At 52.8% G+C, this 18,373-nt stretch overlaps 1 protein-coding gene across 3 annotated transcripts in view; it reads right to left on the bottom strand.

The window, feature by feature from the left end:
• Rbfox3 (RNA binding fox-1 homolog 3) overlaps positions 1 to 18,373 on the bottom strand; it is a 424,648-nt gene that overhangs the window by 234,590 nt on the left and 171,685 nt on the right. The gene's annotated exons all lie outside the window — the stretch shown is intronic.

The following is an 18,373-nucleotide window of genomic DNA, read 5'->3' as shown; positions in this document are numbered from 1 at the left end:
ATACCTCCTAATAGTGTTACAAGCCCAAGCATATACAAACCATCAAAACAAGTGAAGATGGAGGCTCCAGCTAGGCCAGGAGTCCTGCAGGCCAGAGACCCACCCTGGTGGCAGATGGCTGCAGTCAGTACATAGGGACTAGCTTCCATCTGTAGGGACAGGCACTGAGGTAAAACCCTCAGGCCTGGGGAAGCCGTGGAACCCAGGGACAGTCTTTTATGAGCTGGGGACGGACATTGGCTAGAGAGGCGGTATAGTAGTAATGGTGTCTTCACACGGTGAGCGTGTGCCCTGTCTAGGCGCATCCACACGGTCCATGTGCCTTTGGCTGCAGCAATGAAACAGCTCAATGAAGGAAGAATTTACTTCAGATCGTGGTTCTGGAAGTTTCCATCTCTGACCACTTGGCCCTATCACTCATAGTAGCAGTGACATGTAGAAGATCTCAAGACACTGAGGACAGGAAGCAGGATGGAGCCATGACAGGAGGGGGGCCAGGGACTAGACGAGGCCCCCGAGGACACACCCTTAATGCTTTCTCTGTTCGAGCAGGCCCCACCTGCTGCAGTTCTCCTGCTGCTCAACCGTCTCTTTGAAATCGGAATCCATCAACCGATTAAGCCATTGATTAGGTCAGAGTGCTTATGATCTAATGGGCTTTGAACACACCCTGGTTGATGCACCCAGGGGTGCACTTTGACAATCTCCTGGGGGCCCCTCAGTCCTGTCAGGTTGATGTCAAGATGGCTCACTGTAACGGGCAGCTGGCTTGGATTTTGTTGCTTATTTAAAAGAGAAGTCGAGAGTCAATCACCAGAGAGAGACAAAGCTTCCAGAGACGACAGACCCTAGCCGCATGGGAAACGGATTCTCAGCTCATTTCTGTGTGAATGTGCTGGGCATGGCGCTGTGGGCTGTGAACCTTAATGCTCCTCTCTCACCTCCACAGCCTGTGCACACTCTCACACAGAGACCTAGTCAACATCTCCCCTGGAAGAGAATCAGCCAATGGCCCAGCACCCCACCCAACCCACCATAGACTCCAGAATATCCATGTTAGTGGCCTCCTGCCGCAAACCTCAGATGACGGCCAGGTATATGGCCGCCATGCCTTGGCTTCATCTCTCCTGATGGTTTATTCAGTGTTATCAATGGGCCAAGTCAGAGGCTCCTGAGGGCCAGTGTCTGAAACTACCAAGCCCTTGACAAGGCTCCATGTGAGACCTCTACAACCTGACCCCTGAATCTGCCTGGGACCACTTAGATAAGCAAGTTCCATAGGACATTGTGGGACTGTGAAAGGCAGCCTGTGTTCTGGTTGAGTGAAAGTTACTCCGGAGACCTAGTAGAAAACTCTACAGGGGACGGAACAGTGAGCCATGTTCCCAGACACAGGCATCTGACACGACAGAGCCCCCAACTCCATAATCCTGTGACTATCATTTCCGTAGACAATGTCCCAAGCTCCTGGTATTCTGGCTAGACTCCACACCCACAATAGCAAGATATGCTCCTCCCCACTGTTACCTGGCAATAGCAAGGTGGCCCAGCCCACTAAAGGAGCTGCTTGGCCCTCTCTCGTAAGCTCTTACCTCTCTTACTCTTATCTCTAATGCTCTTTCTCCCCCTCCCTTCTCCTCTCCAAAGGCCTCCGAGCGTTTCCAGCCACCAGACCAGACCAAGGACTCTCACCGGAGTGGAAACCACCCAGCACACCCTCTCCCCCTGCCCCATTCTCCCTTCCACTTCTGGAGTGACCTGAGCCACCTCCAGGGCCCTCACTTTGTTCTCAGCTCTTCCGCGGGTCCAGAGATGTCCTACGATGCCCAAGAGCTAGAACCTGTGATCCCTGGCCTCTGTGACCCTCTCCACCCGCCTCCCCCGCCGACTGGGGTCCTGTGGCTTCCTGCAGCTAGACACCTACCTGGGCTGTGGGCTGCGTGGAGAGCATGCGGCAGTCCCCTTCGTTCACTTGCCCAGAGCCCCAGAGCTCTGGTGGGACAGGGGTTTTCTCCCACCCCCTTTATTTCCCCGAGCCTGCTGCCTGACAGGGCATGCCACTTCCAGGTCAAGATTCCCCAAGAGAAGCAGAGCCACTCCTGCTGAGCACACTGGAGTGTATGACTGGGGGGGAGGGACCCCTTTTCCCCCAGGCATCTCATTCCCACCTGCCACCTTTCTGGGTCTCCCTACAAATGTGTGTTTCGGTTGTGATGGGGTTGTAAGATTTGAGTTGGGGGTGCAGGCTATTCCACACCTAGCACCCCAGTCCTCTGTCAAGAGCCAGGTTTCCTGCAGAAGCAGGGGTTTCTAATAGCTGAGAATTAAGAAAAACTCATTAAGGTAATTGCTTGCTGCTGAGGACGTAGGCCAGCAAACACAACATGGCCTTCATCTGACTGAATTGGAGCAAGGAGAAGCGTGCATGCAGCTATGCCCAGGTGCCCAAGGGAGGGTGAGGGCTCCTCACACAGCACGTATGTGGATGGTGGCGCACACACGTACAGGATGGATTATCACCGTTGACTGTTTTAACTGTTTAACAAACAGGCGTTAGAGAAGGTTTACACTGCATATAAAGGCCGAGGTTCTCCACAGACTTACTCCTCCACAGCTCGCTGAAAGCATGATTGATTTGAGGGAACCTTGTTTACCTATGCCATCCTGAAGCTCCCCTGCCTCCTCAGCCCACCGAGTGCCCCAGTCCCCTACTGCCCCACCTTGGACGGCCCTGATTTGTTGGCTCCTTCAATTCATCCCAGCCGCAACACTTCTGCTCACAACTCTTTAACTGACGTCATCCCCTCTCCTAGCCAGCTCCCAGTGCCTCCCCCAGGGTCTCCTAGGGACAGCATTCCATCTCCATGTCACCAAGGAACACCCAGAACAAGGTGTCACCCTGGATAATGGGTCTTCTCATTCCTAGGCATTTGGTCATTTCCCCAGAACACTCCAGAAAGAGTGGAGCAAAATTGTTTCCCAGACAGTCGGTCAACAAGCTTCGATTAGGGATCGACCTGCTGCAGGGCATAGTGGGAGACTGAGGGGGGAGGGGAGGAAGCCAATGATAGCTATGTCACCCGACTAAGATCAGACCTCAGTCCAAACAGAGGATGGTAACTGTACCCCAATAGCTGGTACAGAGGAACTCTTATGTTAGGGCATAGAGTGCCTTTGGGGGTGTGGAGGAGGCTAACTGGGGACATTCAGAGGTCGAGACACCAGGCTGGGGGAGGGTGACGACCCCCAACCCTTTCACTGCTGTCTGCACCCAGAGTGTAGCAGCAGGCTGTGAAAGCCTCTAGCTGTCACCCCAATCTGTGCAAGTAGATGTGGAGATGTGTTGTCGTGGCAGAGGCTAAGGGAACTGTAAAAGACACAGCAGACTCTAAGTTGAACTCACTTCTCAGGGTAACCCTCATTAGACTGCAGGGACACCCCTCCATCTTGCCCCATGACAACTTGCACGCTGTCCGAGGTCCCTGTCTCCACCGCTGTATGATCTCATGCAAGTTGCTTAACTCTTTGTGAAGCCTTTATCAGCTATGAATCATGTGAGATTCTCTCTCAGAGTGAAGGTCTACACTTACAACACACCAATCTGGGTCCAGGCCTTGGGACTGCTCAGCAACAACCATGTGACCACCATGTGACAGTGGCTGAGTGTGGCGGCTGGAGGGCTGAGCCTGGTTGTATTCCGTAGAAAGGTGGCTCATCCGCTATATACTGAATGTACACCTCACCCTCTTAAGCTCCACCCACTGAGATGTGCACCTCACCCTCCTAAGGTCCACCCACTGAGATGTGCACCTCACCCTCCTAAGCTCCACCCACCGAGGTGCGCACCTCATCCTCCTAAGCTCCTTCTCTGTCCCCTAATCCTGAGGCACTCCTTCGAGGACCAGCCCATCACAGCAGGGTTTTGGTGGCACATGGCCAGCAGGACACTACTTTCAGTTCTGGTGTAAGAAATAATAAAACAAAACAACAAACAAACAAGAACGGTCTAATTTCAAAATGCCGTGAGACAGCTTAAGTCTGGGTCCAGCTGGACTCCTGTTGGGGTCTACTAGCTTACCAACCCACTCCTAAACCGCTAGCCACCTCTATCCACACTAGTAGTTTAAAGTAGAAAATTATTAACAGGCAAGCCAGCCTGTAGATGTGACAAGGTCACAGGCCTGATACACTCTAAGGCAGGGTGTAAATCACAGAGGCGAATCCGTGCACGGTCCTCGTTGAGACAAACAGAAGCTGCAGGAGGAAAGACAGGACCTGGTTGACATGCGAGATTGGATCTCCTGATTACTCAGTCAATGGGGCGGGAGGAAGCCCATCCTGTGCTCCATTCTGGGCTGATGTCTGCCTTTACTAATGTGTGGGGTCATTGCGGCCCCCATGGGGCTCGGTAGGAAGTAAGAGAGGTTCCTGAGACTCTCTTTCTAGGGGCCCTGGGGGACATGGAGTCACAGAGTGGCCCATGTTCCCCAGGGCCACTACTAGACCCCAGGTAGCAGAGCACCACCATCAGACACAACCCAGGGTGACTTGAGTGCCCCAGTGGGACATTGAATCAAGGGAGCTGCAGCCTGGACACTGTGCATGTGCAAGTCCCCCTGCAAGGTGGGGAGAGGAACACTTGGCCTCAGCAGGAGGCTCAGATGGTGACAGAAAGCTTCTCTCCTGTCCCTCTATCATGAGACCAGCTTAGCACAGAGAAATTGACGTAGCCACAGGCTCATTTGACATCTGGGTAGCCAATGGTGGGGGCTTGCAGAGCTCCTAACTCATCTTTCCCTCAGTGCCTTCCTCTGACCTCTTGCCCAGGGCTCCTCTCCACACCATTCTAGCAGATATGTGAGCCACAGGCCTCTCAGCTGGGCTGCCGGCTGAGCTGGAGGTCCCGAGGGGTCTGACGGTCTAAGGAGGCTGCAGTCAGAGTTCTTGACTGGCTGTAAGAACTTCATTCAATGTTTGCTCTTTCAGAGGCTTCACTCGGGGCCCAAACCACCTGGCTGAGTTTGTGTGCATGTGTGTCTGGACATGTGAGTATACACACGGGTGTGTGTGCAAACATGCCCACTTTCACCCAGACAGACATGGACATATGCAGACACGTGTATGCTGAAACAGAACACACACAGTCACATATGCACACAGACCCACATGTCCACTCACATGCTCCTCCATGCGCGAGCGTGCGTGTGTGCGTGCGTGTGTGCAAGCACACACACACACACGAGCACCCACATGCATGCATGTGCTCAGCAAATATTTACCTCTCTCTGACACCCTCTTCAGTGCACTGATGCCCAGGTCACAGTTGAGACTATGACTCCCCATAGGAGATAGAGCTGGGCTTTGGAAGACCACTGACTTCAGTTTCGGGTGCGTCAACTTTGCTCACCCAATCAGATGCTTCAGGCTAGCCAGCATCACACAAAAGGGAAGGGCTGCCAGTGCTCAGGGTTGGCTTGATAGACGGAGTTTGAGTCTCAGTAGTTCCTCTCTTGTCTCCTTTCTGCTCCCCTAAAACACCTCAGGGGAAACACACACTTCCTTGGGTTCACATCACATATGGATCTGCCAGCCTCAGGTCACCACCTTCCACTTGGACAAAGATTCGGAAATGCATCCGTCTCTTGTCACCGAGGGATGGCCAGCCCTCCCACGAGATGGCAGGGTATATCTCCACCAGGCCCAGGGCCTATGAAAATATTTTGTGAGTGGAAGGAGGGAGCAAATTTATGTGTGTGCATGTATGTGTGCTTGCTTGTGCATGCGCTTGTGGAAAGCCAGAGGGCAAAGTCGGGCATCTTCCTCTTACTGATCTCCACTTGAGTTTTGAGGTGAGGTCCAGTGCTTGCTGATTGGCTAGGCTGACTGACAGTGAGTTTCAGGGCTCACTGATTGGCTAAGGTGGCTGCCAAAGAGTCTCAGACCTCACTGATTAGTTAGGCTGGCTTCCAGTGTCTCTGGAATCTCGTTCTCCAGATCTAAGTGCTAAGTTACAAGCGCGGGCCACCAAGGCTGATTTCTATAAAAAGTGTCGTAGACCTGGGTCCTCATGTGTCTGCTACACACTGTGTCCACAGAATCGAAGTGGCAGAAAGGTGACGATATATAATATTAAATAACTCTATACTAGTGTCTGGTGGCACCAAGGTGTCTAAAATGGCCCCGATTGACATGTCCACACTCCCAGCCTCCACAAGCACAAGAATTTTGATCTCTTCCTCAGAAAGCGCAGCTTCTCCACCTATAGGACTGCAGATCCTGTTCATCCCAGCACCACAGGTCTGAGTAGTTGGGAAGGCAATTGGGGTGGGGGGGCACCCCCTTGTGAGTGCACCAGGAAGAGGGAAGCCTTAAGGTATCCCTCAGTGAGGGGGTCACTGTTAAGTCAGAGGGTCTCCAGGACTGCCCATGTATAACCTCTCTCCTCAGAGCAAGCTGGTAGGAAGTGTCCTGGTGTGGAGCATTAGGGAGCTGGTGGTGGCTGGCGGTGGCTGGCAGGAGATCTCAGGGGACTATGCCTACTCCCTTTCGGGCAGGCAGGATGGGGCTGGGAGGGGGTCCACCAGGAGCTGTGTGGGCTCTAGGAGGCTGTTCCTCCTCCGCATTCTCAGTCTTGAGGCCCTTCGGGTCCAGGCTGGGTTGCTGAGCTAATGTAGCTATTTGCACAATGACCCCGACTTCTAGGATGGGTCTAGAAAACATTTACTAATTACTAATTACAGAACATCGATCTCTGCCTTGCCGGGCATAACCCTTGCCCTGCTGGAGCATTGGCAGTAATCTGGAAACTTCCTCAGCATGGCACAGCCCACGAGGAGAGTGTGAAGGGGCCTGGAAGCCTGGGGTGGGGCTTAGGGGACCTTCTCAAGGCTGCCCGTGCCTCAGAAGGAGCCCTTAAGTGCAGACCTACAGCCCAGTCCTGTGGAGCCTCTGGGGTGGGTGTGGGGTGAGGGAAAGGGCTGGGATAGGGGTGAGGGCTGGGGTGGGGGTGAGAGTCGGGGTGAAAGTTATTTTTAACCTGAGGGAAGCATCTCAACCTAACCAATGTCCTCTCTCCCACTACTTTGGACTGCCACGCTCTCTACCATATGGTGACCTGCACAGAATGGCCCTGCCCACTTCCTGGAGCAGACAAATCTCCCATGAGGAGTGCAGCTGTGTCTCTTCAGCCCCTCTGCCATGCAGCTCACTTGAAAAGGCTTTGTGTGTGCCTGTGTCACACCTGTCCCAGTGGTCAGCAGTTCTATAGCAAGGCTGTAGCCTTTCTAGCTCTCCTCACAGCAGCTGTCCTAGGCCACACTGGCTCCCTGCCACCCTGCCACCCTGCCCTCAGCCCTTCAGGTTCAGCCCCCACAGTGCAGATCCACACAGCATTTTCCAGACCCAGACTGGACATGATTTCATGTTCCCAGAAAGCCATTCTATGTCACAAAACCAGATGCCCCTAGATTTTCCCTCTTGGTAAACACTTTAAGGCCACAGTCTTTAAGGCCACAGGAATCTGCATCCTCTCAGATTCCTGGAAGTGACCTCCCTCTTCTTGGAAAGCCTCTCTGGCCCTCCTCTCCCCTGTCCATCTGCTCCTGTATTCAAACCCTGTCAGCTTGAGGAGCTCTGCTCTGTCTCGCAAACTATGATAACCCCTTCCTTGGCCATGCCCTGACCTCATTTGTCATAATTTCCATTGGTCCTCCAATCCCCACACCTCTCCCCTTCTCAGCCCCACCCCCACCCGACCGTTCCAAGCACCACACCCCGCCCCAGGCTGCCCAGCCCTTCTCCAGCATGAGGGGCAGATCTTACAGCAGAAGGGTTTAATTGCATGTCAAAATTAAATCTCTTTTGATGAAGAACAATTCAACTACGGCTCTGCCTAATCAAATTAACAAAGTCTTTTTTGATTTTCAATTATCTTCTTCATAGGAACACTTTATCCAAGGCTCCTGCGATGACACCCGACAGGCCACGCATTCTCAATGAGAGCTTCCTCCGGATGCACTGACCAGGGCCCAAGCTGCCTGCCCTGGACCGGCCAGAGGTCTGCACAGAGCCTGGGCCTCCCAAAAGTAGAAGCTTAGAGCTCTGAGGAGGGGTGGCGGGTGGCGGGTGGGGGGTAGCGGGTGGGGGGTAGCAGATCTATCAGTGGGAAAAGAGAACCCAGTTGAGAGCTGTAGAGCCCCGCCGCAGCTTTCGACAGAACCGATATCTCCAGCTCTGTCCGCGTGCCAGGGCACCTGTCTCTCACCCCTGCCACGTTTTAGCACGCTTATTGAACATCTGTCCTTCACATCAACCGCTTAGGCTCTATGACTATCAGCGGGAATCTCTGCCTTGAGACCAGCAATATCCAGCTGGAGTATCATGCAAGCTACACGTACAATCTTCATTTCCAGACGCCACATGGAAAGGAAAAAGGAAGCTGGTGCCCTGGTTGTATGACTGTGAGCTCAGCACTCAGGAAGCTGAGACCGGAAGACCAAGAGGTCAAGGTCAGCGTGAACCCTCTCAAAAAACAAACACAAAACAAAAAAACAAACAAACAACAAACACAAGTTCAAAACAATTCAGCCCTATGCACACCGTCGGTAAGGAAACCGGCCAGTCTCAGCTGAGTCTGGGGAAGCGGTGTGTGTTTCCCCGGGAGTCTCAGTCCCTGCGGGGCTTGTGGTTGCCCCTGTGAGAGGGGCTGTGTGTTTCCCCGTGCACAGCCCAGTTGCTGAAAGGGAGTCTTAGTCACTACGGGGCTTGTGACTGCCACTGTGAGAGGGACCGGCCATCTAGGATAAGAGTGTGCTGGAGGTTGAGAGGGGACGGTCTCTGGCTTCCAGTCCTTTCAGCTGTCACAGGGTTGGGGTGCCTGTGACATGAGTAAGCTGGAGGCATCATGTGGGTGCGGCCCAACACAGAAATGGATGTCAGAGGCAGCTGTGGGGGCGGGGCCTCCTCACAGAGCTCCTCCCCTTTCCTGCCTTCTAACCACTTGGGTCTCCTGGCAATCAGAAGTCTCTCTCTCACTTCCTGTCCAGATTTCTCCGGAGTTTACTTCTCCCTTCCTAGACTCCAAGATCCCTTGCCTCTTCTTTCTTCTCTTCCTTTTTGCAGAGCTGAGGGTTGAACCCAGGGCACTAGGCATGCTGGGAAAGCACCCCACCTCTGAGCTTTCCCCCTCCCCTGAGGTTACCAGGTCATCTTTCCTCTCTGTGTCCCGTTTGGACTTTGTCAAGCAGTTTGTGAAGCTGTGGCCACCAAAGCACGTTCCCAAAGAGACCCAGCAAGATCCATCCCAGAAGAATTCCAGTCACACACAACAGGGATCGACACAACCAGAGACCTACCTGGGATTTTAAATATAGGTCCCTGGGTCATCTGGCCATATCTGGCCACATCTGGCTGCACAGATTTGGTTCTTTTGAGGCTGTGTGCTATATGCCATCATGAATGGGGACAGATGCTGGACAACAGGCCCACAGATGCCCACTGCAGATAGAAAACAGTCACCTAAGTGATAAGTAGGCGTTCTCTTGGGTCCTGGGGACAGACACGGAGAGGACCCAGCCTTCTGTGTGTATTAGTTATTGTTCTATCGCTGTGACAAAATACATGACCGAGGAAACTTATAAAAGAATGTTCATTTTGGCCTACCATTTCACAGGGCTAAAGTCCATAAAGCCAGCCACAGTGGAGAGCAGAGCATGCTGGGAATGATGTGAGTCTTTTCACACCTCGAACAAGCCTAGCCCCAGTAACGCACCCAGGGCCACACCCCCTAATCCTTCCCAAACAGTTCCACCAACTGGAGATCAACTATTCAAACATGATTCTCCGGAGGCCATTCTCATTCAAACTCACACACGGTGTCTGGTGTCACACTGATGTCACCAAGAAGCTTCATTCTGGTATGGCAGTGCCAAAGAGTTGGTCTCTCCCAAGAGCACACACAGGTCGGCTGGCACATGGATTTTCCACTACCCTGCTTCCTGCATGCCTGCAGTGGGAGCCTGGGCTGGGCCAGCATGGGCAGATGTTCCTGCTAAGCCACCTCCACACCTGCTCTGCTGGTCTTGGCATGGCATCCTTGCAAAGTCTTCTCAGAAGCCTTGTCCTGGTGGTCTCTGGCAACACCTCTCCTACCTGAGTTTCCCCCAGACTCCTGCAACCCCCATGTTCCTGGGACATTCGCCAGTAAGCACTGAGTTGTGAGTATTAGAAGCCCAGGTGGAAGTCTTCAGTATGAAGCTAAGCTCAGATTGAAGTGGGCTGATCTGAGTGGCTGGGGAAGCCACACTGGCAAGGAGAGGCTTCACTACTGTCCAGGCTGTGGTGCACATTTCTGGGTAACTCAGATGCTTTTCATGTGCACACAGGGTTGCATGCTGTGTGGACTCCATGTCACGCACCTCAGCAGATCCCAGGCTACCCCGTCTACTTACTGTCTGCTCATTGTCTGCCATGGAGCATCTTACAGTGGTGGCCCTGGGTCACAGAGTCCCCATCTCCTTTCCAACCCACCTTCTTGCCAAAGCCCTGGTTGCCCAGTTGAGAGAGCTGTTGTCCAGAAAGCTTATGTCACCTCAAAGGAAGGTGTAGAGATGCCATTCCCTGTGCCCTCAGCCACCACAGTGCCAGGTGGAAGGAGCCCTTGGCAAACACACTATTTGATTAAAGGTTGACACACCCCTTCCATTCCTAGCACCAAACCTCAGACTTTCTTAACAAAGACTTAATCGCTGTATTTTAAATTTCATTGGTGAGAGGGGTCAGCAGGTCAAGGCTCTGTCACCAAGACTAATGACCTGTGTTTGAGCCTCAAAGCCCACCTGGAAGAAGAAGAAGAGCGCTGACCTCTGACTTCCATGGGTGTGCTTGAGCATGTGCACTCATCAAAGGGACACAGCTCCCTGGGGCACCCCTCTCCAGGTGGCTGGCTCCCTCCCAGCCCTGAAAGGTGTCTTGCAGGGGATGGGGGAGGTGGGGGGACTAGCATAGCAACCTAGTGTTTATGGGGACTTTTTTCAGGCATCCAGCAAGAAAACACAATTTGTGGTTAGAAAGTCATCATGAAAGTGAGCTAAAGTGAAACTCAGTCACCCAGGGGTGCTACAGACCCAGGGGTTCAGCCCCACCCTAATCTCCATCCTCCAGGGACACTCAAGCTGCTCTGGGCCTCACCCTGAGTCCCAGCAGACAGAGAATGGCTTATGAGTCAACTGTGGTTCCTGGCATCCTCACCTCCTGTTCAGATGTGTGACATCCTTCTTGTGTGGAGAGGTAGGGGAATGGAGGTCACATGAAGGTGGGGGGAACATCTCCTGTCAAGCACCTCAGTCCACACCCAGAGCAGGACTCGGGGATTAAAGCCATCCTGCTCAGAATCACACTGAACTCACATGGCAAAGCAGGGCTTATCAACTTCTTCATAGCAACAAGGACAGGCCACCTTGAGGACATGGCTTAGACGAGGGGTGTGGTCAAGTCCTGATGGTCCAGGGAGATGAAGTATTACTTGCAGGGACAACGGGGAGCAGAGAGGGTCTTTGAGCCTCAGGGAACCTTTGCTTGGGGACCCCAGGTAGGGGAACAATGAAAGAGGAGCACCTTCAACAAAACTGGCTGTGGGTCTGTGGATGGTAGAGCATCCACTCTCTGGCCATGGGGACCCACCCAGATCTAAGCAGGCTTCTCTGCTTGAAGCAGTGCGGTCCACCTGCCAGGAGTGTTTCTAGCTCCAAAGAGTGTTCATAAAGGAAGGCCACACAGGGTGCCAGCAGCTAGGACTGTGTGACCCCCGAGGTCTGCGTTTGCTCTCAGCCTCACTCCCTCTGTAGAGTCTGAAAGTCTGGTTTCTGAGCTTGTGCAAAAGAATGGAAGGGCAGGGGCTCTGCACACTCCCTCCTCCTCAGGCTCACCCTGGGCCTGCCTGTCTCAGGGCCTAAAGGACAGCAGCTGGTCAGGCAGGGGCCTGGGCCCAGCAAGGCCGCAGCCACACATTCTATACCCTGCCTGCTGCACTGTCAACCACAACCAATAACAGCACATGGCAGCTTCAAATGCCGAGAATCAGCGTGTCACTCTTCTCTCCTTGCCAAGGACTGTGGCCGATGGCCGCTCTGGACACATTTTGAGACAGAATAGGAGCTGGTTATGCCCAGTCGTTCCTCTGCTACATCAGCAGCATCTCAAGGGAACAGAGCAAGGCCACAGCATGTTCCAGAAACCAATAGGATCACCTTCCCTGGCCCGGGCGCCTTGTACTAGGATGAATGCCTTCAGGCCCTTGCATACTCCCCAAGGGCCGGGGGTGCCTGCTGCATTGGTGCTTGTGGTGCAGACATCAATAGCTTGCCCCAAATGGAAAATGCGTGGGTACTGACAGGGTGCTATCCTGAACCCCGATGGCAGGGGTGGAGGTGGGATTAAGGCCAGTGCCAGGTACTTAGTGGGCCAAACCACAGCCTGCAGGAAAAATGGAAAGCACAGAGCAAGTGCTAGGCAGGGCCTGTGTCTACAACCAGCCCCCACCCCCACCCCCACCCCAGCCGCTGGGAATGACACGTAAGATTGCCACAGGAAGAAAGAGAGGGCCTCAAGACACCTGGAGGGAAAGGGAGGATAGTCAGTATGTCTCAGAGAGACCATGGCCTTGTCCAGCCAGGGCAGGTAGGGCCATGGTGAACAGACCTGCCAGCCGTGGCCCACTTACCCACACACCCGTCTGGAACACTAGTGAGCCACACCATGTCACTCATTATGCCGAGTTGTCCCCGGGGAGCTCTCTGCTAACCACTCAGGTACATGCTGTCATTCCTTGTCACTGACAAAAACCAAAGCCATTCACCTGGCCAGCAACCAGAGAGAGAGGGAGGGCTGGGGCCCACACAAGTTTCTGTGCAAAGTCAGAGCCTGTGATATTCCCCAGATGAGTGGCAGGCACCATACCTGGGAGTTAGCAGGGAGAAGAACTGGTGTGTCTTCCTCACAAGATCCCTGAAAAGGAGCCCCTCCCCATCTCCAGGGTCTGGGCCTATCCTGAGGCTTTGCAGCTCACTGCTGCTCTAGGTCCAGCCCCTCCCCTCGGAGCCCCATTTCTCTCCTTCAAAGATGGCCCACTGTGTTTGTCAGTGACATGACAGAAGCCCACCCTTGACTGTCACCTGCTCGGAAAGAAAGGGCATTAGAGCCATCAGGTGGGCAGGCAGAAGGGAGGGTGGGTGGAAGGGTGGGCTGCAGGAAGGGTGGGCTGGCAAGTGGAGGGAGGGCTAAGCAGAAGAGAGGGTAGAAGTGAAGTTCCTGATTCGAGAGATTCTTTTTATTATTTCTTGAACTATTTCTTTCACCTCATTCACGGGCTGAGACCTCTAGTCATTAGGCCACTTCAGTAGTAAACTCTGTCCCCGTATAAGTTGACACAGCCCACCAAAATGTCCTGTGTGAACTGTCAGTACTCTCGGCCATTGCCGACAATCCACAGACGAAAGTCAAGCACAATCCTGGCACACACCATTAGAACCCCAGGATACTGCTGCTTTCCACCAGCCACAAGCCTGGTGCATACCCACCATGCTCAACTCAGCCAGGCAGAGTCACAGCATGCAGATTTCAGGGTCTGGATGGCAAAGCCAAGGCCTAGAGGGGACAGGCATCTGGGTCCAGTTAGATGCTAGCAAGGGGTTGCCAGTCTTCTCATCTGTGGTTGGGGCAGCTACCCTTATGCTCTGCACTCAGCCAGGCACTGGCCATGGGTGCCCAGGCACATGAGGGGTAAGGACATGCCTACTTGTTAACTTTTACCCCACTGACCCACATGCATGCATGTGTATGTGCGTGTGGCTCTATGTGTTTATAAGTATGTGCTGTACCATGAGTCTATGCATGTATAGTGTGTGTTCCTGTGCATGTGTGTACTATACACATTCCGCATGTGCTATACAGTGTATACATGTATGTGCACCATATGGACCACTGTGCAGAGTGTGTATTTTGTTCATATACACTTCTCTGCATCGGTGTTCTATGCACGTATGCACACATATGTGCATGTATACTCCATATGTTAGGTTAAATGCAGTGTGTGCACGCATGTACATATATACTCAATGTGCTCTATGCAGTGTGTGTGCGCACATGTATGCATATATACTCAATGTGTATGTTCTATACAGTAGGTACATATGTGTGTATGTTCTATACAAGTGTGTGCATTTACACTCCATAGGGATACACCATGTGATAAGTACATATACATACTCTTATTGTGTGCATGGGTGCATACACTGTGTATATGATACAATGTGTACACATATATTCATACATACATACATACATACATGTTCATAAGTGTGTGTGCTTGTCTGTGTATGTTAGTAGGCATCCTGACCACACAGGCTTCTCAGACCCAAGGCTCCCATATAGACAACAACCAGGGGCTCTGCTGTGAGCTGGGCTTAGAATGGCATACTGTGTGCTGACAGGATCCTTTCAGAATCTTCAAAGCATTCCAGCACAGCCATGGCCAAGTCAGGTTCAAGGTATCAGAGAACTCCCTAGGTGGCTCTTTGGGGGTCAGTTGGCTCCTAGCTCAGGGAACCAGTGGTCCTGCCTCACACCACAGTGAACTAGTTTCAGCTGGATCCAGCTCTGCCTACACTCCTTCCTTAGCCACCAAAGCTGAGCACTTTTTAAAGAGATTTATTTTAGACATTCTTCCCTTCAGACCTGCAGGATTTATGCTGACTGCAAGCATCTGCCTCTGCTGCCCCAGCAGGTAGGTGAACACACTCCTTCCCACCTGCAGCTCTGCTGCCCCAGCATGGCCATACTGGATGGCCAGTGTCTTCAGACAAGCCTCATGGCAAATACACGGTGGTAGGTGACCAGCAGGCCCCTCTGGATGGCATCTCCTGCCAGGTGCCCTGCAGCTGCCAAAGCTTCTGCCCAAGCATAGCTTCCAGCAGTCTCTGAACCCCGCTCACAACTTCTCTCTCCACTTATCTGACAGCTGCTGTCACCTGACCCACCTTAATCTCCTTCCAGGCCTGGGGAGAGCTTCTTCTGGCTCTGCCCAGCCGCCAGGCCCTTTAATCCTTTTAGTTGTGAACCTCGCTGTTTGCAGCAGTTTGCCTCTCTTCTTGCATTTCAAAGGAGGCCCTGGCCTGGAGTGTGTTGTCCATTTGTGTCTGTGCATGGCCCCATGTCCACACAGACAGGAGGAGACGTGACACCCAGAATCCCCAGGCACCTCTCAAGTAGGCTCTCGGGATGTTGTGGCAAGGATTTGCAACCTTGCAAACAGGACGCTTCCCTGGACCGATTTCGCTCCAGTCTGAGAGCCACCGAGAACCTCTCGCGCATGTCCAGTTAGCCTGAGTTCCTTGTCACTCTGAGGGAGAGGCCACTCTGCCTCTTTGTTTGTTCTCAAAGCTGATCCCTACCCCCTGCTGCCACTGTCTCTACAGCAGCTGCCCCTCCACCAGCTGACACCCCAATTCCTTCTTGTTTTCTTGAGGTGCACGTGCAGGGCTGGGTTTCGGACCTGGCCTCAGGCTGGCATTGGGGGAAGAGAGAAGAAGGCATGGGGAATAATTCCTACACAAGGTGGGGTCAAGAGAGATGTGACCGAGCCAGTGCCACAACCCACATGGTTGTCACCTGCACTTAGGGCTCCCTGTGTCCTATCAGCCACATTCCAACTGCCCCTCAGCCCAGCCCTCTCCTCTCCTCTCCTCTCCTCTCCTCTCCTCTCCTCTCCTCTCCTCTCCTCTCCTCTCCTCTCCTCTCCTCTCCTCTCCTCTCCTCTCCTCTCCTCTTCTCTTCTCCGTTGGCTCCACCAGCCACCAGCTGCCTCGTCCAACTCAGGGACCTGCCTCCAGATTCACCTCTCACCTAATCCAGAAGTCACCCTGACCCTCACATTACATGGAGATCAAGAGATTTCTGCTAGAAATAGAGGGGGGCTGTGGTTCCTGCCCCTGCTGCTGCTAACCTTTGGGAAAAGAACCAACCAACCACACAGACAGACAGACAGACAGACAGACCCAAGTGGCTGAGAGGAGCGCGTGAGAGTCTGAAGAGCATCTGGTTCTCTCCTCTCCTCCCTGCTCCTCCCAGGCAGTGTTGTTAACAATACGATGAGCTTCCACTCCCCCCCCCCCGACACCACTCAGCTCCTAGGAGGTACAATGTAGATAAATGTTTTGCAAGAAAATGGAAAAATTAACTTGGAGATAAGATGGTTTGGGGACCCCAGAGATGAGAAGCCCACACTCACATACACCAAGGCTGGATTTTTTTTCTCTAATACAGCCCCCACCCCTCGGTCCTGTAGGCCCCCTGGTCCCCATTCTGAACCTGAGGTTTCATTGCTGGCTGCATATAGATATGGGTCTCCAGCTTTTGGGGGGGGGACTCTACACCCTGGGACTCTGTGGATACACACAGCAGCAGACGCGCTCATTAGAGTATTTAAGAGAGGCCCTATTAATAAGTATGTCATCACTCCCTGCTTGCCTCTGAGGGCTCCATCCCAAGGGAGTTGTTGAGACATCCAAGCCACTGGCTTTGGTCCCAGGGTGTCACTCTCTCTGCCTGGGATACATGGTTCACATTTCTGACAGTTCTGTGGTAGGACAATCCCAGGCTGGCGACCAAGCTTGGGAACCTCTCGCCTGCATCGCACAGGTTGGTTGGCTCAGGGCTGGAAGAGAGTAACTTCAAAGGAGAGAGAACAGGTGGGGCAGGAGGCCAGCTTTGATCTTGGAGGGCTGGGAACTCATTTCTCCATGTTACTAAGACACAGTCGCACATAGCCAAGGGGAAAGTGATTGGCGACCATTAAAGCCTGTGGTAGGGGGAGCTGGAGGTAGTAGGGTAGGCTCAGGGAAGGGAGGCATTCATCCAGAGAGTAGTGTGGCCCTTGGACTTCAGAGTTCTGTGTCCAGAGGCCTCGTCAGTATCGTATCCCTCTGTACCTCCGCCTTAGTCTGGTCTTCATTCAGGTAAACTACAGCACTGCATGAGTGATTTTTAAAAATTTTAATTAAAAAATTAAATGTATTATTATTATTATTATTATTATTATTATTATGAGACAGGGTCTTACTATGTGGCTCTGTCTCAGAATTCACTCTGAAGCCCAGGCTGGCTCGGACTCAGAGATCTGCCTGTGTCTACCTCCTGAATGGTAGGATAAAGATGTATGTCTCTACACTAGGGTTCATGTGGGATTCTTAAAACACTCTTGCCTGGGCTGTGTGGTCCGGTGGTCTTGCTGCTATTTTCATTGGCCTGTCCTCTCCTCTCTACCTGCTGCAGTCTGGAGGGTAGAGAGCAACCAAGGCTTTGCAGGGTGCGTGTGTGTGTGTGGCCTGTGACTCTTCTATCAGTTCCTGCCTTCGTCTCTCAGACTGGCCCTGGTTGTTTTTCGTGGATGTCAGTCTTCAAATCTCCAGCCTAGATCTTTCATACTGCCTCCAGCTTGACATCCACATTCCCCATCAGAGCCACTGAGTGGCGCCACAGCGCCCTCCTCTCACCCTCACCTCCTGACCCTGGGTAACAAGCTGTCTGGAAGAAATGCTGGAGGGGAAGAAAGGAAGCAATTTAGACCCAGCACACATGGACTAGGGCTCCGGTTCCTGTGACTGAGGGGAACCTGGAGGTGATTTAACTTCCTTGGGCCTCGGTTTCCTTTTGTTAATTATGATGTCATATATAGCCCCCTTGTATCATGTCAAGGTTCAAGTTTATAACCAGACTGCCAATAAGATAGCCATGCATGGTGCTGCTTTTAATCTGACTCTAACTGACCACACGGTGTGAGCTGACATAGGAACAGACACAAGGCTATACGCATGCCAGTATACCGTGCTTGCATGTGAGTTGGAGTTGAGGAACATGGAAACACGAGACCCCACGTGAAGATCATTATGCAAGTATTTGAGGTGCCACACTGTGCTGTGTATCTCAGATTCACGACCTGTAATAGGAGCCTGGCCTGACCAGCTCTGGGCTTTGGATTCCTGGATCCCAAGCTCTTTTGCAGCAGTTTGCAGAGGATGACTGCTGCCCCCTGGTGGAAGAATGTTTGCATAGCAGTGCTTCCGTCAAGGCCACTGAGGAGCAGGCTTCCCGCTTGCTGCCTCTGATTTTCACCTCAGTCTGCAACAGCAGTTGCTGTGAGTCGTGGCAATCCTTGTCAGGACAGGATGAGAGTTTGGCCGAGATAAATGGGACATGGACACTCCATCACGTCATTTCTCCCACCCCGTTAAGAGCAGCTGTTGGCCAGTCAGTGCACAGTGGGCAACGGCACAGTGTCAAAGCTCTGCCTATGGCTCAGCAGCTGAAGAGGTTGCTATTC

Source organism: Mus caroli, unplaced genomic scaffold (assembly GCF_978045245.1).
Source record: "Mus caroli unplaced genomic scaffold, Mus_caroli_1 scaffold_13, whole genome shotgun sequence".
Taxonomy (NCBI): domain Eukaryota; kingdom Metazoa; phylum Chordata; class Mammalia; order Rodentia; family Muridae; genus Mus; species Mus caroli.
The sequence above is the reverse complement of the archived record's forward strand: the minus strand, read 5'-3'. Positions and strand labels throughout refer to the sequence as shown.